The 26968-nt window shown below is 33.9% G+C and overlaps 1 long non-coding RNA gene across 1 annotated transcript in view; it reads left to right on the plus strand.

Moving 5' to 3' along the window:
- The window catches only part of LOC134805973 (uncharacterized), a 300557-nt gene that overhangs the window by 191328 nt on the left and 82261 nt on the right, over window positions 1–26968 (plus strand). The gene's annotated exons all lie outside the window — the stretch shown is intronic.

Raw genomic sequence — 26968 nt, forward strand, 5'->3', positions numbered from 1 at the left:
CAGACGGGTAACTACGGAACCCTACACTGAGCATGGCCCGACATGCTCAAGGCCAATTTTTTATATTTTATCAGCAGGTCGCTTAGCTTGCTTACTCTAAGCTAAATTTTTTATTCGTGATGAACAATTACAATAAAACGACGTTTTCTTACACCGTCTATTTTTTATCACTTATTTAACTTAAACAGCCTGTAGCTCCTAAAGTATTGATCGCAGAGTAAAAATAAACATAACCAAATTTGTAGTAAATTTTATGTTAAAACTTTTGTCCGAAGTAATTATAATGCTATTCGTACAGATATTCTAGATATGAGCAAAAATATGAAAAAAGGTACTTTCAACCCCCCTCTACACCCCCAGCACACCTCCTACCCTGGAGGACTTTTAGTATGTTTATCTGGACACCACAAGTTATACCTGTACCAATTTTCAAAACTACACGAATTATTTCCGCAGATTTTTCTAATTTGCTTAGGCTATATAAGGAAGCTGGAAAACTGTCATTCTTCCGGAGTTTGATTACGTCTGGCCAAATGTATAAACATTAGAATAATTTAATTGATATATTCAAATAGCCTATATAACGCTGATTCTAACAATATGTGATTTAATATACTTTCAAACTTAGAAAAGCATAAATCGACGATTTTGTAAATTTTTCTTATCTGCGCTGACCACCCCGCCCCGCCACTTGACTACTTTTCGCGTTTTCGGGGGCGCCACTTGAAGGGTTAATAAGATCACGTTATAAAAGCACAGAAAAAATTAATAGTTTGGTTATAATATTGTTTTCTATTTTACAATTTTACCTTAATTTTTCGTTTTTCGTCAATTTTCTATGTCATATAAAACTTATTTTAAGCAAAGTATTAACTTTATTAAAACTTTTATAATGTTATCTTATTAAGCATGTACTTGTATGAGAAGGGCTCTAGAAAGCGGCACAATTTCACCATAGTTATTTATACTTTTTTTTTCGTTTTCAATAAAGAAGGATGTTCTAGAAAATTTTGTTGATTAACAATTTAATAACTTGTTGAAAAATAACTTGATGAAGTAAAAATAAATATTTATCATTTTTATAATTTTTAAAGTTTTTTTTTAATTTCACCTGAAAAAAATCTTAAAATAGTACATTACTACAGAGGCCGGGACGAAAGGGGTTGCCGGCCGAAGACATATAGACGGCCGAGCGAAGCGAGACCGGATAGGTCTGAGCGCGGGCAACCCCATTTCCCGCCGAGGTATGTATAGTGCTTTTCTCAAACATGCAATGAAATATAATAAATAAAATAAAAAATCCACGAAACCCAAGTTTTATTTATAGAAATAACTAAAAATAAACTACACCCAAAATATAACCAACACGTACCTATATCATTATCACGCGTATGTTTTACACGAGTCGTGTATTTTTACTACCCGTACATTTTCATGTATCTTTGATTTTTTCGCCTTGTATCCGCCTGACTGTCGTTTTCGTCACATAAGTTTACATAGTCTTTCATATTGATATCATGTTTCACATACATCGTTGCTTTATGCATGGAGTAAATAAGTATAATTTCCACAGTGTTGACGAGTTTGTAGTTACATTCATTTAAAATATGCCACAAAACTGTTTCTAATAAACTGTAAGCCATTTTTCTTAGTTTCTCAAATAATAAAATTGCCATAAGCAACCATATACATACTTCGTCTTTGACTTGGCGGCAGAGGCAGCAAGTTATTAAAATCAATTCTGCTTACGCTTCCAATTCCAACACCTACGATTACAATTAATATTAATTTAATTACGTCGGAACTCATATTAAAGTCAAAAAATCAACAACGCACCATAAATCCAATAAAACAGAATGAATATTTTTCAACTTTACCTCCATAACTATTTAAAAAATATAACTACGCGTGTTTGAGTAGACCTTTTTACCGCTAACGTTTAGATGAAATATTTTAAATGTTTTTATTTGTGTAGTGTTCTCGGGGGAGCCTCACCCCTAGAGAACGCGTCCCCAGGTGGCGGATAGGGGAATGCTCGGCAGATATGCAGGGTAGGAGGGAAATCAAATACCTCCCGCGGACCAACAGGCCGGAGAAGGACACTTCGTTATCAAACCCCTGCATAGGGCTTCTTTGACGTATTCGGAGTCGAGGTCTGTGCAGTGCTGGGTGTTTAGACTGGAGCACTCAGAAGGGATGGTGGCGGAAGAGCCCTCTTGATGGGTCAACGGCAGCGCCCGCAACTTATAGTAAGATACAGCCTTGGCGTCAGGTGACAACCGGCCGTAAAACCTAAGTCAACTTTATTTCTCCTCGTCAAACATGATAAAAGGCAATACAGAGAAAGTGAATACAGCTAGGGCGTACCCCGGAAGCGACGTCAGTGGTGGAAATGCGAGAGATGCGAACAAAGAAGATTTTGCTAGGGCGTCCCCCGTAAGCGACGTACAAGACAAGATCAAAAATTCGCAATTCCGAATACAAGATCGACTAAGACTGGCCACGTGGAATCTGGGCACCCTCACGGGTAGAAGTCAAGAGCTAGCGAAAATACTGCAGGCACGGAATGTCAACATATGCTGCCTACAGGAGACCAGGTGGAAGGGGTCGAAGTCAAAGGACCTAGGTCTTGGATACCAACTTCTATACCACGGATCGACCAATACACGCAACGGAGTCGGCATCGTGCTCGATGAAAACCTCAAGCAGCGCATAATACACGTAGAGAGAAGAACCGACAGACTTATAGCAGTCAAGCTGGCTATGGACAACCAACCACCCTTAAATATAATCTCGGCATACGCGCCACAATCAGGTTGCACTAGTACCGAGAAAGAAGCATTCTGGGACGAGTTTGATGATCTTCTTAACACGATAGCGCCAGAGGAAATGAAGTACATTGGAGGAGACCTGAACGGACATGTAGGCGACTACAGCACCACGCACAAAGACATACACGGAGGATTTGGTTATGGGGCAAGCAACAGTGATGGAGAACAAATTTTGGAATTCTGTACAAGGCATAATCTGGCAATAGTTAATACTTTCTTTATCAAAAAACCTGAGCATCTAATCACCTACAAAAGTGGAAACAAGCAATCCCAAATTGATTTCATTCTGACAAATAGAAAGCAACTTAATACATGTAGAGATTGTAAGGTAATACCGGGGGACTCCCTGACATCGCAACATAGAATCTTGGTCAGCTGTATAAGATTACCTAAAGCCTTAAAATATACCTCAATAAAAACCCCAAAAATTAAATGGCACCTCTTAAATACTGAAAAAGGAACCGAACTGTTAGAAAGGGTGCGGGACATATTGATCGAAGATATGGAAAATGAAAGCAACTTTACAGCGGAAGACATGTGGTCTAGATTGGAGAATCAATGCCTGAAGGCAGCAGAAGAAATTCTGGGAACATCTAAAGGGAAACTAAACATCGGCAAAGACCCTACATGGTGGAACAAAGAAGTGAAAGAATCCCTGAGATGCAAAAAAGAGTGCTTCAAGCAATGGCAGAATTCAAGATCAGACGAAGATCGCATGTTATATAAGGACGCTAAAAAGTTGGCCAAACGTACAGTAGCTAAACAGAGACAAGATGCTAAGGAAAACTTCTACAAAAGACTGGAAAGTGCTACAAATGATCGGGAAATCTTTAAGCTGGCAAAGCAGCGACACACAACCGGCTTAGATATTAAAATAAACAAATATATCAAAGATGATAAAGGACACCTACTAACCGATAATGAGAAGATCAATAACCGATGGCACCAATACTACCAACACCTGCTGAACGAAGAATTTCCGAGCCAACCTTTGCAAGCCACAGCAAGAGTAGCCGGACCACTAATGAGCATTGGAATTAAAGAGGTAACAACTGCACTCAAGAAAATGAAAAACCATAAGGCCGTGGGACCTGATAGCATACCGGCAGATCTGTGGAAGCTCCTGGGACCAATAGCGGTAGAGTGGCTCACAAAGCTATTTAACGCCATACTTGAGTCCGGAAAAATCCCCAGTGCTTGGCGCCACAGCTACCTGATACCCTTTTTTAAGAATAAGGGGGATGTAAGTAGTTGCACAAATTACAGAGGGGTCAAGCTTACATCCCATACGCTTAAAATTTGGGAACGCATACTCAATAATCGTCTGGCCGAACTGACAACCATATCTGAAAATCAATGCGGATTCTCGCCGGGAAAATCCACAACAGATGCAATACAAACATTAACAATACTTTTAGAAAAACACCGAACCAATAGAGAAGACCTACATCTTGTGTTTATCGATCTGGAAAAAGCGTTCGATAGAGTACCGCGAAAACTTGTCTGGCAGGCGATGAGAGCACAAAGAATACCGGAACACTATATCGAACTAGTGCAGGATATGTATGAAGGTATCAGCGCACAGGTGAAAAGCGCAGCAGGACTAAGTAAACCGTTCCAAGTTGGGGTTGGAGTGCATCAGGGATCGGCCCTCAGCCCGTACCTGTTTAACCTATCAATGGACTATCTCACAAAGGACATTCAATCCCCAGTACCATGGTGCATGCTGTACGCGGATGATGTTGTTCTGGCAGATAAGTGTGCAAACAAACTACAGGCCACGCTCCAACAATGGAAGCAAGCACTCGAGAACAATGGGCTCCGGATCAGTCGCAGTAAGACCGAGTACATGAGATGCAGTTTCAGTAATCAGACCACACCCAATACCAACATATTCATAGATGGCCAGCCCTTGCCCAAAGTAAATCAATTTAAATATCTGGGATCAATACTGTCGGAAGACGCCAAAATAGACTCGGACGTAACCCATAGAGTCAATGCAGCATGGCTAAGATGGAGAACTCTGTCAGGAGTACTCTGCGACAACAGTATGCCAATCAAACTTAAGGGTAAAGTCTATAAAACAGCGGTTAGACCAGCCATGCTATATGGTTCCGAGTGTTGGGCTGCGAAAAAGACTCACGAAAATAAACTGCACGTGAACGAAATGAAAATGTTGCGATGGTCGGCCGGCGTAACAAGGCTCGATAGGATACGCAACGAATACGTCAGAGGCTCCTTCAAAGTAGCACCCATAGGGGATAAGCTGGTGGAGAGACGAATGCGTTGGTTTGGCCATGTTATGAGAAGGGAGGAAGAGTACCCAGTCAAAAAGGCCTTGGCTATCCCGGAAGAGAGAAGAGGAAGAGGGCGCCCGCTAGCTACGTGGTGGACAACCGTAGCCAAAGATCTGGAACGGGCACAGCTGAACACAGAGACAACCCAGGACAGGTGGTCCTGGCGCCTAAGGACGAGGAGAGCCGACCCCAAATGAAGGGATAAGGCAAGGAAGAAGAAGAAGTTTTTATTTGTGTAGTTAAATTTATAATTTAAAATTATAAAATTATTGAATGTATTATTATTTATTAAGTTCAAGTTGATTTTATACAAATAAAACTGCAAATTATAGCAAACATTGTTTTTTGTTTTTTTTTTACAGGCGTAGTGGCAGAGTGTCATTACGAACCATAAAGCAAATACTGCCTCTAGTTTTTTTTTTATGGATGAATGCCACGATGCTGTGTCACAAATATCTGTGAAATGAAAATTAAAAAAGAGGACTTTGCCGGCCTAGGCCTGCAAGATGTGTATGAAATTCCATTAACGACCTTTTGTCCTAGCCGCACCTGAAACGTCATACTTCGCAGCCTATTATAAGGAACATAACATCAATATTTCATTGCATGTTTGAGAAAAAGTAATATATACTACTACTAGATTTATAGTAGTATACCCTATAATGGACACGGAACCAGTAATGGGACAAAAAAACACAATTCCTCTAAAATAAGTATATAAAAGTAGTTTATAAACACTGGATATATTTTTATCATAAATAAGAGTCCTAGAGCTGATTATGTTTGAATTTTTATTAAATTCGGTTATTTTTTAAGAAATGTGCGTCAACCCAAAAGTTGTCGTGCCACTGAAAAAAAATATCACAAAAAATTCTTAACAACTTCGCTAAGAGAGGTGAGTTAATTTATTAAATTTTAATTAATTAATACTTGATGAAAACTAGAATGCGTTTTGTTAATTGCATTTACCATGAGATAAGGTATACAACACACTATGTTGTGACTCCACAGATGTAAAAAAATATTGGTATTTGGCCCAATCCCATTATAGGAGCTGTAAAACTGCATACCTCCTATGATGGGACAATTGACATAATGATGCTTGCCATGCCATAATTTCATGTTTTAAACAATACAGAAGTAAAATATAGTTACGAAATATATGTCAACCAGGAGGTATTATCGGACTTAGGATTAATTAATATCGTTTTTCCAAACTTTTATTTAACTTGCCTTGTTAGTTAGTGTGGGTCAAATCTTGGTAGCTGAATTTGACCCACTTTTCGATTTCCGATTCAGTTGAAATTTTGTGTAAGTACGTAATTAAGTATGCAAATCGGATAATAATGCAATATTATGATAGCATGGACTTGATCTGATGATGGAGACAGGAGGTGGCCATGGGAACTTTATCGCAATAAACCCTAACTAATTGTGTTTGGGTATATTAGAATTGTCTCGATAAATCTAATACAATAATAATTGGCTGTGGAAAGAAAAATACATTCAGCGATAAAAGCTTATACCAAAAATTGATTTTTTTGCCATAACTTATTCCCCATTTCAATATTTTATACTGATAGAGCAATGTCCATTATAGGGGGCCCATTACTGGATCCACGTCCATTACCGGGGGCCCATTACTGGAGCTTTGGTGTCCATGACTGGAGAAAAAAAGCATAGTTTTAATTTGTTAATTATGTGGAAACTCATTGCAGTATCTTTGATACAACACGCCTAAAACATGAAAGGCGGATAGGACTTTCATCTTTTAACACGCTAAGCGGAAGACCATTTACATGTACAAGGGAAATATCATAACTACTCCAAATTTCCTCTTAAATGTCCCATGACTGGTGCTGTTACTATATATCACATTTACAAATAATGTGAAAACAACTCATCATCATCATCATCATTTCAGCCTATATACGTCCCACTGCTGAGCACAGGCCTCCTCTCATGCGCGAGAGGGCTTGGGCTATAGTCCCCACGCTAGCCCAATGCGGATTGGGGACTTCACATACACCTTTGAATTTCTTCGCAGATGTATGCAGGTTTCCTCACGATGTTTTCCTTCACCGAAAAGCTAGTGGTAAATATCAAATGATATTTCGTACATAAGTTCCGAAAAACTCATTGGTACTGTAACATGTCAGAGGCTCCTTTCCATGTTAACATTATATGTGAACATAGTATTGTTCTATTTTTAAGTCGGTTAAATTTCCAATATTGTGTCCCACGGTAATTTAAGTATTTATATTTCTTCTCATATCTCAAGTGGGCCATTTCGTCTGAAATTCTAGAAACAAAGTTTGGAGGGCCTAGTAATTTATAGTAAACCAATATATTAAGATATCTATTCATAAAATAATTTGAACTTTATTTCAATGTCATAAAGCTTTATAGTTTAAAAATCTGTTAAAAATCAGTTTGGTTTCTTATGTTTCAAGTGCGTAGACTCGTATTTCACACGTCGTCGTAAATATGAATGAATAATGTTTGTTTTGGTTAAAATATTCTATGCAAAATTGAACCATATTATAAAGAATTTAGAAAGGGGCGGAGTTCTACAATATGTGCTCATATAGAAAAACAAACGGTGGTTAGAATAAAAACTGTAGTGTCAATCCCATAGGCGTAAAAAAAATAGTTTAAACCACACCCTAAAGTAGGTCAATTTGGACCTTATTTTAATTAGGAAATAAGGTGTAATTAGTGAGAGGATTGTACGAAATTATGAAATTCAGTATTGGTTATGGGGAAACCAATGACGTACAAGGAAGTGGGAAATAGCAGGGATGACGGGATCTAAGGTAGGGATCAATAGAGTCCCTTACGGGATCATTCTTCGTTGCCTTCCGCAAACCGTCGGACGTCGGTTCTCTAGCTAGGTCTATCTAGGTTACCTATATTGTGTCCTGACCTGGACTTTGCTAGTTTCTCATGATGCTGGTAGAGTTTGGATTGGAGCATAATATAGTGTAATTTGTTGTGGGGTTTTACTTGAATAACTTTAAAGAAGTACATTTAAAATGTGTTAATTTTAGTGTGTTTAATTATTTTAGTGCTGTTTAATGATTTGTGGTTCAGACAAGTGCTAGTATTTAATATTGTACTAGTAAAGTTTAAATTATAAATCAATAGACTTATTAATATTGTAAAGTTAGTATTGTTCATAGTGGTTTTGTAATTTTTAGTGAATTTTAATTATTTATTGATTTGTGCTTAGACAAGCGCTAGTGTCTTATAATATACTAAGTGAAGTCTAAGTTATAAGTCAATAGAGTCTTAAAGATTGTAAAATCTTGAGTTGTTTCCAGTGAAAATTAATTAGTTTGTGTTTTAATTGTGTTTAATATGTGTAGTGTTTGGCCTGGTTTATTTTAGTGATATTACGCACTGAAATGAACTTGGTTGGAATACTCTATATATTAATTTTAATTTAGTTTAGTGAGTTGTTTCGTTCATACTTATGGGTTAGAGAGAACTAGTTCCGATCCAACATAGTGTTGGGGGGTTAGTAAGTTGTGCAGGTAACCTAACGGTGGCAACTACAGCGCAGATTACTAACTTGCGGTGTTTTTGATAAAATCCAGGTGGGGACCTGGCAGTTCCTGCATTTATTAAGACAGGGTCACCCCCTAGGATCTGGAAGATTTGGGTTGTCATCTAGACTTCTTAAAGAAGCCAGATTCTAGTCCAATTATCCCGTATCTACATACTTATATATTCACTTTTATATTACCCCTTTCCGGCCTTACTTCTGCTGTCCCAATCCACTGTGTGGAAGTATGGCTAGCACACGGAGAAATAGGATTTTTAGGTCTAAAACGAGGTGTCTCCACTCGTCTTAGTTAGCTATAGCATAGAAATTACTCATTGCACATCGAGTAATTACGCGAGTAAATTAAATGTGCATCCCGGGATGCTAGTTTTCAAATATACCGGTAGAATAGTTGGATAGATTAGCTGTTAGGTTAGGGTTTTTATTTATCAGGTCTAGGGCTTTTGTAGGATTGATCTAGATTTATAATTTTAATATATCAAAGCCATTAGATATTTACAGTAGGTAGCTAGGTTCCTTTTCGATACATTTATGGCTATTTTATTGTATTTGTTGTTTATTATTATGGGTTTATGGGTTAACTTCAGTTTAGCGTTAGCTAGGATGTAGTTTGGGGATAGGGATTACTAGGATTTTATTACATATATTTATTTATGACTTATTGACAAACTTGACATATTGACTTATGACATGACTGTATATATTTGTTCCCTTGCAACGCTACTGGTAGAAATATATTGTGGGAAAAACTAAAGTAAATAACCACAATATAATGTAGTATTGTAGAATCCCAACAAAAACATAAATGTGAAATGAGAGCCAAGTTCAATATTAAGAATATGTGTTGTTGTTGACTCGCTGACAAAAGAATTGAGATCTATATTGGTGCCAAGTTCTGTGCTGTGTAGAAAATCCTGAAATTATAAAGGATTTGTCTTGGCTAGTTTTTACGTATAGGTTATTTATTATATTTGACTAGGTACGTTACTTTTCTAAAATTTGGTTTGTTGGTAAAACTAGCCAAGACAAATCCTTTATAATTTCAGGATTTTCTACACAGCACAGAACTTGGCACCAATATAGATCTCAATTCTTTTGTCAGCGAGTCAACAACAACACATATTCTTAATATTGAACTTGGCTCTCATTTCACATTTATGTTTTTGTTGGGATATCATTACTTTTTGTACAGAAATTACTATAGTAAGTATTCTATTCATCATGAAAGCAGTTTGCCTAAGCTGAAAAGGAGACCCTCGCTAACGCGCGGTCAGTTGTCAAAAAGTTTCAGTTTTCAGATTTTTTCTTTTGTATGCGCCTAATAATGTACCTTGATGCCAAATATCAAGTTTCTAAGTCATCTAGAAGTGGGTTAGGTTTTTGGTCTATAAGTATTAATTTTTTTTTCTATCTAAATATCAATAATTTCGAGTTGTCAGATTTTTCCCTTTATATACACCTAATAGTCTACCTTGATACCAAATATCAAGTTTCTAAGTCATCTAGAAGTGGGTTAGGTTTTTGGTCTATAAGTATTAATTTTTTTTTCCATCGAAATATCAATAATTTCCAATTTTCAGATTTTTTCCTTTATATACACCTAATAGTCTATCTTGATGCCAAATATCAAGTTTCTAAGTCATCTAGAAGTGGGTTAGGTTTTTGGTCTATAAGTATTAATTATTATTTTTTCCATCGAAATATCAATAATTTCCAGTTTTCAGATTTTTCCCTTTATATACACCTAACAGTCTACCTTGATGCCAAATATCAAGTTTCTAAGTCATCTAAAAGTGGGTTAGGTTTTTGGTCTATAAGTATTAATTATTATTTTTTCCATCGAAATATCAATAATTTCCAGTTTTCAGATTTTTCCCTTTACATACACCTAACAGTCTACCTTGATGCCAAATATCAAGTTACTAAGTCATCTAGAAGTGGGTTAGGTTTTTGGTCTATAAGTATTAATTATTTTTTTTCCATCGAAATATCAATAATTTCCTGTTTTCAGATTTTTCCCTTTATATACACCTAATAGTCTACCTTCATGCCAAATATCAAGTTTCTAAGTAATCTAGAAGTGGGTTAGGATTTTGGTCTATAAGTATTAATAATTTTTTTTCCATCGAAATATCAATAATTTCCAGTTTTCAGATTTTTCCCTCTATACACACCTAATAGTCTACCTTGATGCCAAATTTCAAGTTTCTAGGTCATCTGGAAGTGGGTTAGGTTTGTGATCTATATGTCAGTCAGTCACAAAAATGCCGGTTTTTACACGTTGATTTATCAATAACTGTATGAGCTATTTTTATGAAATTTTGTATTTTGGACAAGCTAAGGGGCTTGAATACATGTGCCAAATTTCATTTGTGTAGGTTAAGTAGGTTTCAAGTTGTGAAGGGGTCAAAAGTAGCTCGAAATGGTTCGTGTAATATTACACACGGTTGCTGCGTCGCCAGTTCCTTTTTCTTTGAACTTGGCTGGACACGCTACCGCGTGTCTAGATCAATTTGCTTACAAAGAAATATTTGTTTTGCCTGTCCCTTAGCAGTTTGTATGACGATTACATTCTGTTTTCTACAGATTATCTGTGATTTTCACACTTGACCTTTAAAAATATAAGGTCATATATTATCATAAAACCTTATTTCAATGAGTGATTTATCCGGGCTCAGATCAAGGCAGATGCACGATCGTAGATTATTTTGGTCCGAAAGTGTGATTCAAAATGACTACAATTAAAGTTTGGATAATATCATTTCATTGAATATTAAAATACGTATACTACAAAATTACAGTATTCTGGAGAATTTGAGTGGATCAAATACAGCTGCTCTACTACCAGTATTTTGTTACGTTAAATTGTCCCTTTGAATGTCCTCTCATTGTTGACGAAAAATGTCACAAAATAATGACATGGTCGAATGATGGAATAGGCCTGTCATTATTAAAAGATGTCCCTTCTGGACCACAATATAGTTCCTTCAGAACTGGGGCGGGGATTCTGACCTGCAACTGGATGATGATCACGGGTGTCGCGGAGGCGGGGCGATATCTATACCCCAAAAACAAAATATTGTGACATTTATTAGTATTTGTACTTTACTGACAATTTAACTATGACATTTTACAGACTTATTTGATTTTGACATACTTATTATTGGCTTATTGATTACATCTTATTACAGACTTAATCTGATTAAGTCAAACATTACTATAACCTGCAATGATATTTCTTAATACTCTGATATAATTCACGGTTTAATAATTATTTAACTTTATTAGGATTTATAGGCGTATAATTCATAACTCTTTCCTATTATGCGAAAAGGATTTTGGTTACTATTAGCGGTTACGACGAAGGGTCCTACATAAACACTAAACGATCATTTGGCCAATCTACTGATCCAATTCAAGATATTAACTTATTTAATTAGAATTTATTTAGGTTATTTGCATTATTTTATGATAACTAGTAAAGGTAATTACGGATTGCGTTATTTTAAAGAATTTTAGATTTTGGATTTTCTTATTGGAATTTTTAGTATTTTAGGTAGGTCTAGGTCTAGCTAAGTAGGGGTAAATTAGGGTTAGTTGAGGAGAGAGGTGGGAAGTGTTACAATTGGTGCCGTAGTGACCAGGATTAAGTTTATTATTTTATAATAATTCGTATATTTGTTAAAATTGTTGTCTGAGACCAGGATTAAGTTTATTATTTTATAATAATTCGTATATTTAATGCGATTGGTTCCATGAGACCAGGATAAAGTTTAATATATTTTATAATAATTCGTATATTTATGTAATTATGCCGCGAGTCTATTTTAATTTGGAGTTATTATAATTTGATTAACGTTACTAGTTTCATTGTGAGTTACATGTCTTGTTTTGGATCAAAGTTGTTGTTATAGTTGATTTGTGTAAACGGTCGATTATAGCAACACAATTGTTGACGTGAAGACGGATAGCATATTTTGGAATAGAGTTATTGAGTGATTGAAGAACTTTTTTTTTATGATTTTATTTCTATAAAACAATTTTTATGCGTATGCCATGTTAGTCATAGCTTTTACAAGTTTTTTACGCGATTAAATACTAGAACTTATGAAAATATATTTTGGTCTATTTATAGAATTGTTTTATGAAAAGTAGTTAGCTAAAATTATTAAAGTTGTATACATGGGGAGGCGTACGTAGTAATGTTTAAAATATTCTAAAATTGCTGGTTTTGTTGTTATTAGATTTCGATATGAATTTTATGTGTACAATGTAGATTTTAGAAATTAGAGACACAAGTCTATATATTTATATTTTATTTCGTCTAACATAAATTAAACAAGGTTCACTTAGCGTAAAGTGATCTCATGTTAAGTTTTACCATTAGGTTGTGTAATAATTAGTTCATCAAACTATAATGAAAATGAATTTACGTTACTTTTATATACACTTAGGCATATTAATATAAACTACCGTAGCCTTAGTTTTTGTTGAAGTCAGTTGTGTAATTACAATAAATAAAATCTGGGTTCGATTCCTAGATGACGTAGCTTAAAATAGGGATAGTCAAAATTAGAAAACATTTTAACACGAATATTTTAGTATACTTAACTCAACACAAACATTATTATTGCCAACTGGCAAGGCTGAATGAAGTTTTGTTGTTTTCGGGATATACGTTCGATATTACAGTTTCAGTAGGACAATAGTTTCAGTCAGTTACTAAAAGTTGAAAAAAAATACGGGCAAATTTGATTACGATAGTATTGCGATTTTTAAAGCAAATTTTGTAGCAAATCATTCTATCATCTTATTTGTTTTCATAAATTAAAGTTAATTCGGTACTGTTAAAAATCGTTCAAATACTACACATAATATTATTAATTATCTATCAAAATTATACTTATAGGGAGATTATCATTTAGGAAAAAGTTCATTTTTGTTGCATAATTTACTTTGTAACTTTGTGTCTCGTGTTTCTGTTTCAATATATCATAAACATACATACATACATTATTTAGCACATTGTCATCAATGCGTTGTTTGGCATAATTACTCGATTAAAGTGTAGTATAATAAAATTTTAAAAATTATACTAGAGTTAGTCATTCAGAGGTATTACTAGTTTACCTAACTATCATACAGTAAATTTTTGCTTTTTATGAGACCAAAGGTTAGGTTAGTGTGTTATGAAACTGATTATGTAAGTACAGTAGGGTACGTAAAATAGTCACGTTGAAATAAGTTAATACGTTATTTTAACTCTGTATGTTTATGGTTCATTTGTTATTGGTGTCACTCGAGACATTCTTAAAAGTTATCGACAATAGTTAGACTTGTTACAAAAACACGTCGCGCCGGCCACTTGACTGAAATTTGAGTTTAAAGTTGAAATCATTCGAAGAATTACAAAAAGTGTTGTGCCAAACAACTTGAGTGTTGTTTTTGTTATCGCTCAAAGTTAAAGTTTGAATGTTTTATTTTTTACCATGTAGGGAATAGCGTATAGTATGAATTCAAATAAATTTTATAATTACTTACCTACATATTAATGGGTTGATTTTATGCTTACTGCTTTAGGATAAAATTATTTTAATAGATTCACTACATTTGGTTACGATAATTGTTTAATTCATCAAAGTATATTATACAATATACATACATGATTGAGCATTAATATTAATTTGTTATTTCACTAATATTGTAGCATACTCTAACACTCAATCTTGTTAACACTGCGATATTAAACAAACTTGTTTTGACAAAGTCCGTAGGATAAATGCATTGACTTATAGATTATTTGGTACAAACGGGTTTTACGAACATAATGAAGTGGGCTAGATAATTGGCACGCAATGGACTTTGTGTATATTACTTTGTGGTGCATATATTCGCTCGGCGTTATACATATGAATGGGAATTTTTGAAATCTTCGAGTAGGTATAGTAATAGGTGAGTTAGTAGGTTGCGATTAAGCTACTGTTTTATGTTGTCTAGTGTTTATTGAAATGGCTTATTACTTTTTTTATTATTGTTCTTATATGTAAACATAGGTTGTTAATAGTATTACAATTTCTGAGCTAGAATTGTAAAAGCGAATAATTTAAAAAATAAAATGACAATAAGTATTTTAAAGTTCAACGTTTTTATGGTACCTATATATAAATCGAGTTGCATAGTATATAATTACACGTTCATTTATTTTGAGACTTTACCTTTTCAGGTATATATACATTTTTCACATATATGTTTACATTATTCACATATATGCTAGGAATATTTATGAGTAAATAGTACAGTAAACATTTTTCTATAAGCCACAATTTTGGGTTGACTTAAATAGTTTTATATCCACAAACAGGTAATTTGTGAAGCTTGTGACACTTATAATAAGGGCGTTTTTGCAGTTGGTTTAGGTAATCTAGGTTTCCATTTAGATCTAATGACGTGTGAATTTAATAAATTTAGACTAAATTAGAAATAAATAATGAAATTTCAATATATAATTATGTACGGGTCAATGGGTAGGTGACATTAAAATAAATAAATAAATGTATTTCAATAACATCTTAGTTGTTCTTTATTTACGTTTTGAATTTTAGTATTTTCTAAATACAGTTTAAAGTTTTATTTTTTATAGCTGTTATGTAGTTGGTTATCACACCAAATTGTTTCTTTACATGGTTGTGACATAAATACTTAATATTATTATGTCAATTTCAAATAATTTCAAAGTTTAACATGTTTATTATTATTTTGCTAAGCTCTCCATAGTTATATTTATAGCAAGTAGATGTTGTTTAGTTTTTTTTTTATCACAAGATGGTATAAATATATAAACTTTGACTATGTAGTATATTGCACTGTTATTTTCAAATAGGTAATAGAGTTGAAAAAAAAAATAGTTTTGTTGTAATAGATGTATTGATTGTATGTTTGCTATCAGAAAATTTTCATAAAAAAGATTACGCATTATTAATACTTCTTTTTAATTGTTTTTTTGCGAAAGTATTGTTAAATTTTCAGGGATGTATGAAAAAAAAAGAATGAAGACGAATAAATTCGATGAATGTTAAACTACGAGTTAGTGCATGTTAGTAATTGCATGAAATATATTTCTTTATGCAGGGCTCTGAGAAAATAGCAAAACTAAATTCAAAACACTTTTTTGATATTCTGACCGGAACACTACACTATACAAGGGAGGTAACACGGTAGTTTGGAGTTAGGTTAGGCTCGCTAAAAAAAGAGCATACTTGCAGAGTTTAAACTGCTTCCGTGTTATCTCTATACTACACACAACACCAAAACTAGAACTCACACACCCATCATTAATGTGACGTCATAGTACTTTCTTCATATGGAAAAGCATAATGCGAAGTGAGCTTAGAACTTTTTAATGAAAATATATATTATGTAGCTCATTTCGAATCAGTTTAATGATTAGTTGTGCTTTTTTATTGGTCAGTACTATTTAGGAATTTTAATAATTATTATAAATAAATTTATTTATTTAGCGCTTCATTGTAGAAACGAAAGGTTAAGCATTAGTTTAATCTTTTATTTTAACGTCCCGTTAATGATGAACATGCGCCCGACTGGGAAAGGCTTTTTGGAAGATTTAAGTCTTGAGTTACGGTGTTGGAATTAAATCTTTTAAAGAAAATGTGTGGCATAGAATGCCCTAAAAACCCCTCGAGTGGCATAAAATGCTCCTTGGTAAAAGGTTCAATCTTGTCTTAAAAAGAGATACGTCAGTTCCTCTCTTGGTCGCTAAAATATAGACATAAAGTCGGAAACGTCGTATGTATCATTCGGATCGATAGAAGGTTAGGACAAATGTCCTACAAGCACAACTTCTATTTTCTTGTTGAGGCAAGCTGAACTGGTTGCGTTTTTTAAATTGTTTATTTCTAACATGTCTGAACTTAGAAACTTATTCTTTCAGAAATGTTCATTCTTTAGTTTGGTTTAAACACACACCACACACAGCCGCAACAAAAAAAAAAAAGCACACACACAGAAGGGAAGAATGTTAAAAGGGTTCTTATTATAATCTAATTGCATCATTTTTTTATTACGATTATTTTACTTATTTTGTTTTGTTTCGAAAATTTACTTTCGCAAATATATAGTTAATATATTTAAGCTACAGCAAATTTTGGGAGGCGATTGTAACATGTCAGAGGCTCCTTTCCATGTTAACATTATATGTGAACATAGTATTGTTCTATTTTTAAGTCGGTTAAATTTCCAATATTGTGTCCCACGGTAATTTAAGTATTTATATTTCTTCTCATATCTCAAGTGGGCCATTTCGTCTGAAATTCTAGAAACAAAGTTTGGAGGGCCTAGTAATTTATAGTAAACCAATATATTAAGATATCTATTCATAAAATAATTTGAACTTTATTTCAATGTCATAAAGCTTTATAGTTTAAAAATCTGTTAAAAATCAGTTTGGTTTCTTATGTTTCAAGTGCGTAGACTCGTATTTCACACGTCGTCGTAAATATGAATGAATAATGTTTGTTTTGGTTAAAATATTCTATGCAAAATTGAACCATATTATAAAGAATTTAGAAAGGGGCGGAGTTCTACAATATGTGCTCATATAGAAAAACAAACGGTGGTTAGAATAAAAACTGTAGTGTCAATCCCATAGGCGTAAAAAAAATAGTTTAAACCACACCCTAAAGTAGGTCAATTTGGACCTTATTTTAATTAGGAAATAAGGTGTAATTAGTGAGAGGATTGTACGAAATTATGAAATTCAGTATTGGTTATGGGGAAACCAATGACGTACAAGGAAGTGGGAAATAGCAGGGATGACGGGATCTAAGGTAGGGATCAATAGAGTCCCTTACGGGATCATTCTTCGTTGCCTTCCGCAAACCGTCGGACGTCGGTTCTCTAGCTAGGTCTATCTAGGTTACCTATATTGTGTCCTGACCTGGACTTTGCTAGTTTCTCATGATGCTGGTAGAGTTTGGATTGGAGCATAATATAGTGTAATTTGTTGTGGGGTTTTACTTGAATAACTTTAAAGAAGTACATTTAAAATGTGTTAATTTTAGTGTGTTTAATTATTTTAGTGCTGTTTAATGATTTGTGGTTCAGACAAGTGCTAGTATTTAATATTGTTCTAGTAAAGTTTAAATTATAAATCAATAGACTTATTAATATTGTAAAGTTAGTATTGTTCATAGTGGTTTTGTAATTTTTAGTGAATTTTAATTATTTATTGATTTGTGCTTAGACAAGCGCTAGTGTCTTATAATATACTAAGTGAAGTCTAAGTTATAAGTCAATAGAGTCTTAAAGATTGTAAAATCTTGAGTTGTTTCCAGTGAAAATTAATTAGTTTGTGTTTTAATTGTGTTTAATATGTGTAGTGTTTGGCCTGGTTTATTTTAGTGATATTACGCACTGAAATGAACTTGGTTGGAATACTCTATATATTAATTTTAATTTAGTTTAGTGAGTTGTTTCGTTCATACTTATGGGTTAGAGAGAACTAGTTCCGATCCAACATAGTGTTGGGGGGTTAGTAAGTTGTGCAGGTAACCTAACGGTGGCAACTACAGCGCAGATTACTAACTTGCGGTGTTTTTGATAAAATCCAGGTGGGGACCTGGCAGTTCCTGCATTTATTAAGACAGGGTCACCCCCTAGGATCTGGAAGATTTGGGTTGTCATCTAGACTTCTTAAAGAAGCCAGATTCTAGTCCAATTATCCCGTATCTATATACTTATATATTCACTTTTATATTACCCCTTTCCGGCCTTACTTCTGCTGTCCCAATCCACTGTGTGGAAGTATGGCTAGCACACGGAGAAATAGGATTTTTAGGTCTAAAACGAGGTGTCTCCACTCGTCTTAGTTAGCTATAGCATAGAAATTACTCATTGCACATCGAGTAATTACGCGAGTAAATTAAATGTGCATCCCGGGATGCTAGTTTTCAAATATACCGGTAGAATAGTTGGATAGATTAGCTGTTAGGTTAGGGTTTTTATTTATCAGGTCTAGGGCTTTTGTAGGATTGATCTAGATTTATAATTTTAATATATCAAAGCCATTAGATATTTACAGTAGGTGGCTAGGTTCCTTTTCGATACATTTATGGCTATTTTATTGTATTTGTTGTTTATTATTATGGGTTTATGGGTTAACTTCAGTTTAGCGTTAGCTAGGATGTAGTTTGGGGATAGGGATTACTAGGATTTTATTACATATATTTATTTATGACTTATTGACAAACTTGACATATTGACTTATGACATGACTGTATATATTTGTTCCCTTGCAACGCTACTGGTAGAAATATATTGTGGGAAAAACTAAAGTAAATAACCACAATATAATGTAGTATTGTAGAATCAATTTGCTTACAAAGAAATATTTGTTTTGCCTGTCCCTTAGCAGTTTGTATGACGATTACATTCTGTTTTCTACAGATTATCTGTGATTTTCACACTTGACCTTTAAAAATATAAGGTCATATATTATCATAAAACCTTATTTCAATGAGTGATTTATCCGGGCTCAGATCAAGGCAGATGCACGATCGTAGATTATTTTGGTCCGAAAGTGTGATTCAAAATGACTACAATTAAAGTTTGGATAATATCATTTCATTGAATATTAAAATACGTATACTACAAAATTACAGTATTCTGGAGAATTTGAGTGGATCAAATACAGCTGCTCTACTACCAGTATTTTGTTACGTTAAATTGTCCCTTTGAATGTCCTCTCATTGTTGACGAAAAATGTCACAAAATAATGACATGGTCGAATGATGGAATAGGCCTGTCATTATTAAAAGATGTCCCTTCTGGACCACAATATAGTTCCTTCAGAACTGGGGCGGGGATTCTGACCTGCAACTGGATGATGATCACGGGTGTCGCGGAGGCGGGGCGATATCTATACCCCAAAAACAAAATATTGTGACATTTATTAGTATTTGTACTTTACTGACAATTTAACTATGACATTTTACAGACTTATTTGATTTTGACATACTTATTATTGGCTTATTGATTACATCTTATTACAGACTTAATCTGATTAAGTCAAACATTACTATAACCTGCAATGATATTTCTTAATACTCTGATATAATTCACGGTTTAATAATTATTTAACTTTATTAGGATTTATAGGCGTATAATTCATAACTCTTTCCTATTATGCGAAAAGGATTTTGGTTACTATTAGCGGTTACGACGAAGGGTCCTACATAAACACTAAACGATCATTTGGCCAATCTACTGATCCAATTCAAGATATTAACTTATTTAATTAGAATTTATTTAGGTTATTTGCATTATTTTATGATAACTAGTAAAGGTAATTACGGATTGCGTTATTTTAAAGAATTTTAGATTTTGGATTTTCTTATTGGAATTTTTAGTATTTTAGGTAGGTCTAGGTCTAGCTAAGTAGGGGTAAATTAGGGTTAGTTGAGGAGAGAGGTGGGAAGTGTTACAGTACGAGCCAGGATTTGAACCCGCGACCTCCGGATTGAAGTCAAACGTCATATTCACTCGGCCACCAGACTTATATAAAAATCTATTATCTTTGGATTTGGACATTTGGGCGAGTTGGACAGTTTTAGTCTATTTCTGTTGTAATTAATTAATTTACTGCATTGGTCATTCAGTCGAAATTATTTCACGTTTTCGTTTAAAAATACCATAGATTCCAGCTTTTAAGGGCTCTATATATGATCCTCGACTACAACTGCTACAAGTCACATGCGTTTTTACGTGCAGCAAATTGTCGATAGAGCAAATAACGCATTGTGTATCACAAAATCATACGAGATTTGTTGCATAGTTTATGGAGCCCTCCCTCTACCTACACGAAGAAATTACACGAAATATACCTACGTACTACGAACATAACCCCATCATAACATCTAAACTAGAAAATCTGTTGATCTAGAAAAAAAGAGATAGAAATTGTAAGAGGATTTCATTGCAATTAAAGTAATTAAAATCTAAAACAAAATCTTGTCTACAGGAATCCGAATCCGAAGTGAGTGGGAGATTGCCGGCCGTAACGTAGGCTCACTCATGGTATAATAATATACTCCGCCTGGTACTCCATTCCGAGATTCGCGTATGACCTAACTGACACGCGCCTACGTCATCATGCTGTTTACAGGTTCTCAAACTTTGAAATGTGGGAGAATTTTAACCAACGGTGAAAATTATTTTAACGGCATTAATTTTAAGTTATTCATGTAGAAACATAGTAAAATAAAACAAATCTAATGTATTAAATTAAACTTTATTTATCTACACAAGACAAACGTTTGAAAAACTAATTCACAGTTACACATTAATTACCAAGCTTACGACGTGAAAAGTTTGGAAAACACTGCGACTGCTGACACTGAGCGAGAAGGAAATAACAATTAACACGCGTTCGACAAGGATGACGGTCAGGGCATGAAGTTATCTAGATCCGAATTGTCAAATGTGCCCAGCGCTATCCTGTGTTGCCAGTAGTATAAACAGAATTACCCGAAAGTCTGAAATTTCTTTCGTGAATCGGAAGATATTGCTAACGAGTAATTAAAAATGACGTGTTATTGTAAAATTTAAGCTAAAATACATATAAATGAAAATTATAAAATTATAAAGAAATATTTTAACTTATTAACCATAGGTATAATGTACCCATGTAACATGTTATGTTGAAATAAAGTGGCAATGTTATTGTGACGTAGGCCCGTGTCACTCTGGGAATGGAAGACCATGTTTTATTAGACCATGGGCTCACTCAGTTAGCCGCGCGCGGTTCACCACGCCGGTCGCCGGGTGTTTGCTCGAACTCTGTGTGAACGTGACCTGTGACCAAACAGTGCTCGTGTGTGTTCAAATACGGAAAACTAACGCGTAAGTAAACTAAAACTTTAATTAAATTAAGAATACTGTGCAGCTAACGATCAAATGAGTGCAATTTTAGGTTAGAACCGTATAAGACTTATTACGCTACAAAACCGGTAGTCGGTTTTGAAAACGATTGCTGCGTCTAAATTGAGTTTTGATTGCGTTGAGCTGAGTATGCAAATACTTTCTCCTATTCTATTATTATTATTTCTATTATTCTAATTATTTTTGGATTTCATACAACGTTGAAAATTTTCTAAGTGGTTGAGCTTCCCCTTGTAGTTGAAATAAAGTTACAAAACTTGGTGTACATTGGTGTTCATTATCAGCATAATAAGTGTAACCAAGTATGGGGGTGCCGCTTCTTTTAGCTAGAGTTTGAATTTTTCCCATACATACGCGAACCACCCTAAAGTACGTAAGAAGGACGGCCTGTATGCTTTTACCTTGTTGCAACAAATGGATTTTTATACAAAAAATATATTTTATGCAATAATATTCTGCATTAAATAACAAAAAATTGAGATTGTCACTATCTCACAAGTATTAAAAAAAAGTTTAAAAAATTAAAAATATATTTGTAAGCCTTTATAAACAAGTTACAATCTTGTTTCTTTTTTAAATGAACTACTATTAGGTGCATATAACATTCAAATTTCAGAATAATAGAACCGCTAGTTTAGCTACAAAAAAATAAAAACGATTTTGAAAAAAAAAAAAATATTTTTTTGCCAAACCAAGGGTATTCTAGGCTTGAAAGGCCATATACAACATTGAAAAACACCGATTGAGTACAGAACTTGACCACACACATTGCTAATTTTTGACAGGAAGTACCGTTTGGAAAATTTAGATATTTAGGCAAGTAGTAGGCCAATGTAGGCCGAAAAACCATACATTAAAAAAAAAAACATAAAATCATAAGTCAAAAACTATCACTAGTAGGATGTTGATACTCAGCCAAAATAGCCTTCACCATAAGAAGTACTTATAAAAAAAAACCGAATCGAATTGATTTAAGGGTCAACTTACTATGGAAAACCGACTATGGCCTTTGGTAAAACGATATCTTATAATAAGGCAAATAAACGCGCCTAAGAAAGGTATACATTTCAGCCAGGGGCAGTTTCACTATAGGATTGCGGCTAGACCCTTTATACAAGTAATACATTTGTTAACATGTTTTAAATACACCATTATTAAAAAAAATTCAATCAATATTTAATATCTTTCAAATTATATTTTATGTTACGTAATAGTTTTTTCATGCCGCGCGTTTCTCGAAAATGAGACGCGGAGGTGGAGGGCTGTGTTCAGTTGAATAAAAAGTATAAAATAATGGATAGAGTTCCGCAAGTATGGAATGTTTGATTGGAAATATTCTCCTCTGCTATAATATTAATTTTGGTTTCTTAAATTAATATTTAATATTAATACCTTTTGAGATATTGGGGAAAAAAAATCTACTTTTCCCCCCTTTTTTGTTTATAACTTTTTATACTCATGTCAAGTCCAGTAATTAATGGACAACCTTCTAACCATCGACAGGGCACCTTAGGCTGGTCCAGAAAATGCACTTATAGGTCCAGTAAAAGTTTCGTGGTTTTCGAGATAATCGCACTTTTATGTCTTTTTTACTAGTTAGCACCATACTTCACTTTAATCACCATCTAGGCCATATCTTTGTTTGTAGAAATGTAAATGGCATGTGTGATACCATTTTAGAATCAGTATTAGATAAACTATTTTTAAGAAAGTTGGCCACTCTGTTCTCTATCCATTTTTTTTTTTCATCACAAGCGACCAGACTTCTTGAAAATGTTAGAGTACAATGTAATTTTTTGGATTAAGGTCTTCTAAAAATACACCTTGGCTATGGAAAAACTGTATTGCCTATCGGTTAGTAGGCCTATTTGAGAATTTTTATAGCAAACATTGTTTTTTGTACTCTAACATTTTCAAGAAGTCTGGTCGCTTGTGGTGAAAAAATATACTTAATACACAAATATTTAACATAAATTGTCCACAAGAAAAGGTTCTGTACACTTTTTCGCTACTATCAATATTGAATGAGGTTAAAGGGGGTAAGTTAATTATAATCAATTTCCAGGTCCCTATTTTTAGTTTTTCGTAAATGGATGCTGATACGCACTAATGTGTTAATCCACATTCATTTTGCAATTAGATATCAACTCAAAAAAAACATACGCTTACATTTGACATTTTATTGAAAAATTAATGTGGGTTAGGGTGGTTCACATTTGTATGGGAAAAATTCAAACTCTAGCTGGAAGAAGCGGCACCCTCTCATTTTGTTACACTTGTTATGTTGACTAAACATGCCAAGATTTGTAATCTTATCTCAACTACAAGGGGGTGCTCAAACACTTTTTCAAAGTTGTATGAAATCCAAAAAAATCAAGTTATTATTTTTTTGAGTTTTAAGTAAGTATGTAGTAGTTTTCACATTATGTGAAAGTGTGATTTAAAAGTTATTTGGTGAAAAACCATTTTTATTTATTTGTTATGATTTTTTAGGTGAAATTCTAAAAATCTTACTTTTGAAAAATTGTAAAAAATAGAAATAAAAATGTTTTTCTACTTAAAAACTTATAAATCACATGTGCAAATAATGTGAAAACAGATACTTAAGTAAATAAATTTCTGAATAAAACTTGTTTTTTTTGGTTTTAATACAACATACAAAATTTTCAAAGTGGTTGAGCACCCCCTTGTAGTTGAGATAAAATTACGAAACTTGGTGTATTTTATCAGCATAATAAGTGTTACAAAATAAGGGGGAGCCCCGTTGGAAAATAAAAAAAAATGTTTTTTGAACCACCCTAATGTGGGTTGACACATTTTTGCTAAACACCATCCAAATGACGCCACAGCAGAACTTACCTTTTCTCTCGGTGTCACTTTACCGCGAGTCGACGAAGAGATGACGTGGACGCGTGCAATCAAGTGCAACTCCAGTAACTCCACACGAAGACTGGTCGGAACTATGTATAGTAATGAACACAGGCAGAGTCGGTTCTACCGATCCTGGGTCGTTTAACCAATGAGGGTTAGCCGCGACCGTTATTGGCCGATGCTACCAGTCAACGCCTACCTGATATTAGTGGGCCTGCATAAGTTGCGTGATAACAGTGATAAATCGAATATCCCCATCTCTAACGCTTTCATGACACCCTTACGTTGACGAAATATAATCTGCACCGATTAATAAAAAAAGTCATGAAATTTTATCCTTATGAATACAAATTCGCAAAAGAGCGACAAAGTAGGTATGTTTTTAATTATCTTGTCTAGGCGAAAAAATCGATCTAGTTTATCTTCTTGGTCTTTTCTCTGGAGAAACGCGCATTTTTGAGTTTTTACATGTTTTCCGGGCAAAGCTCGGTCCCTTAGTTATTATTAGGAATAATTAGTAACTAGTTATTACTAGTTATGATACTTTTGTGTGTCTGGATTACTTTTTAATATAGATGCGTAATTAAGTAAATAAAACTTTTTTCAACCATTCATTCATGATCATTCTGTCGCATGGTCCTATAGGTATATTAAATAGAGTCTGGCTAGCCAAATATTTCGTTGTTGTATCACCAATTGTCTATGATTAAAAAAAAAGCTAAAAGTCAGTTGTCATTCATTCAAATTGGTTGCGGTTTATAAGGTGTTTATTTCAAATAATATTAACAATGAATAATCTGAGTGAGGTTCGCAAAGTATTATTTAAGCTAGTAAATAATTACGACAATGTGCGATGTCGACGTGTAGCGCTGTATAACGAAAAACTGCAATGTTTACAACTCCTAAACAAATGTAAACGAATTAGGAGGTTGGTGGTCTATAAATATTTTGATACTTAGCAATAAGCATATTTGGCATAGTAATTATGTTTTGATTTGGTGATGGAGTAATATTACGGTATTATCGAGCTAGGTCTTATTTACACTACATTTCATTTTTCGTCTTGTTACAGTGGTATAGGTATGGTGAGAAAGTGTTAACATAATGTGTCTATCCTTGACTGTACTTTACATAGTGGTAGACATTATGTGAGCCGACTTTGAGTGCACGTCAACGTATATTTAACTTATATCCTTAGGTACCTTACGTGGGACGGAAAATCTAAAATATTTTCTAGTATTAAAACTATAATTTCTACTACACACAAAGTGTGACCAGCCCAAGATTTTTTGAATTTTCCGCCAAATATTTGTGTAGTAATTCAGTAACCATACTCTATTTAATGCATATAAATAACAGAATATTATAATATAAATTGAAAAGTTGGTAAACCAGAAAAACTTAGAAACAATAATAATATTTAAACTTCAAACTTCAACATAGAGCCTTAGCGAGCTGCCTTGCGATCCCCTTGGTCACATGATCACGTCACGCCATTTTGAAATACGGAACCCTAAAAAAAAAGGTGTAATACCTAATTTAATAAAAAAGTCTAAGAACCTATACCTACATGTTGACGACCAGTCTGGCCTAGTGGGTAGTGACCCTGCATATTCATATTCATATTCATATTCATTTAATCCATTGTTCTCATGCTCATCAGTACAATAGGTCTTACATTTTAGTCTTCGTAGGTGCATGACACCCTGCTAGGGTATACAATACAGGACATGTTACTTAATAACTAAACTTAATAACTAAATACAATTTACAATTACAGTAATTATAATAGCAAAGTAAATGATTTAAACTTTAAAGTAATTATCATGCAATACTAGGTTTAAACTAATGTGACGTCGATGGTCCTGGGTTCAAATCCCAGTACGGGCATTTATTTGTGTGATGACACAGATATTTGTTCCTGAGTCATGATTGTTTTCTATGTATTTAAGTACATATTTATATATTATATATATCATTGTCTGAGTACTCACAACACAAGCCTTCTTGAGCTTACTGTGGGACTTAGTCAATCTGTGTAAGAAAGAATGTCCTACCTATATTATTTATTTATTTAATATAATTATAATTATCATAGCTGCTCAAAAATTTCATGAGAATCGATAGAGCAATCCAACCCGCCAAGCACCCGGACAACCGGCGTAGGTAGGTACCTACAAACGAGAGCCTATGTGGCTTTCCATTAGAGCAGGGTCCTCATTATGCTTCATGTGCAATAAGAACCTTTCTATACTATGAAGTATTTGAACAAATTAAATTATTTTTCAGAAAATATTTTAATTTGTTTTTATCAAGTAGAAACACTACTATATAAATTATAAACTGAAATAAATGTCATATACTAAGAAAAAGTGACCAAGGCCTCCAGTGCCCCAGGCTGGAATCGAACCAGCGTCCTCTGCTATCGCGGCAGGTGCCTGAACCAC

The sequence above is a fragment of the Cydia splendana genome, unplaced genomic scaffold (assembly GCF_910591565.1).
Source record: "Cydia splendana unplaced genomic scaffold, ilCydSple1.2 scaffold_96_ctg1, whole genome shotgun sequence".
Lineage (NCBI taxonomy): Eukaryota > Metazoa > Arthropoda > Insecta > Lepidoptera > Tortricidae > Cydia > Cydia splendana.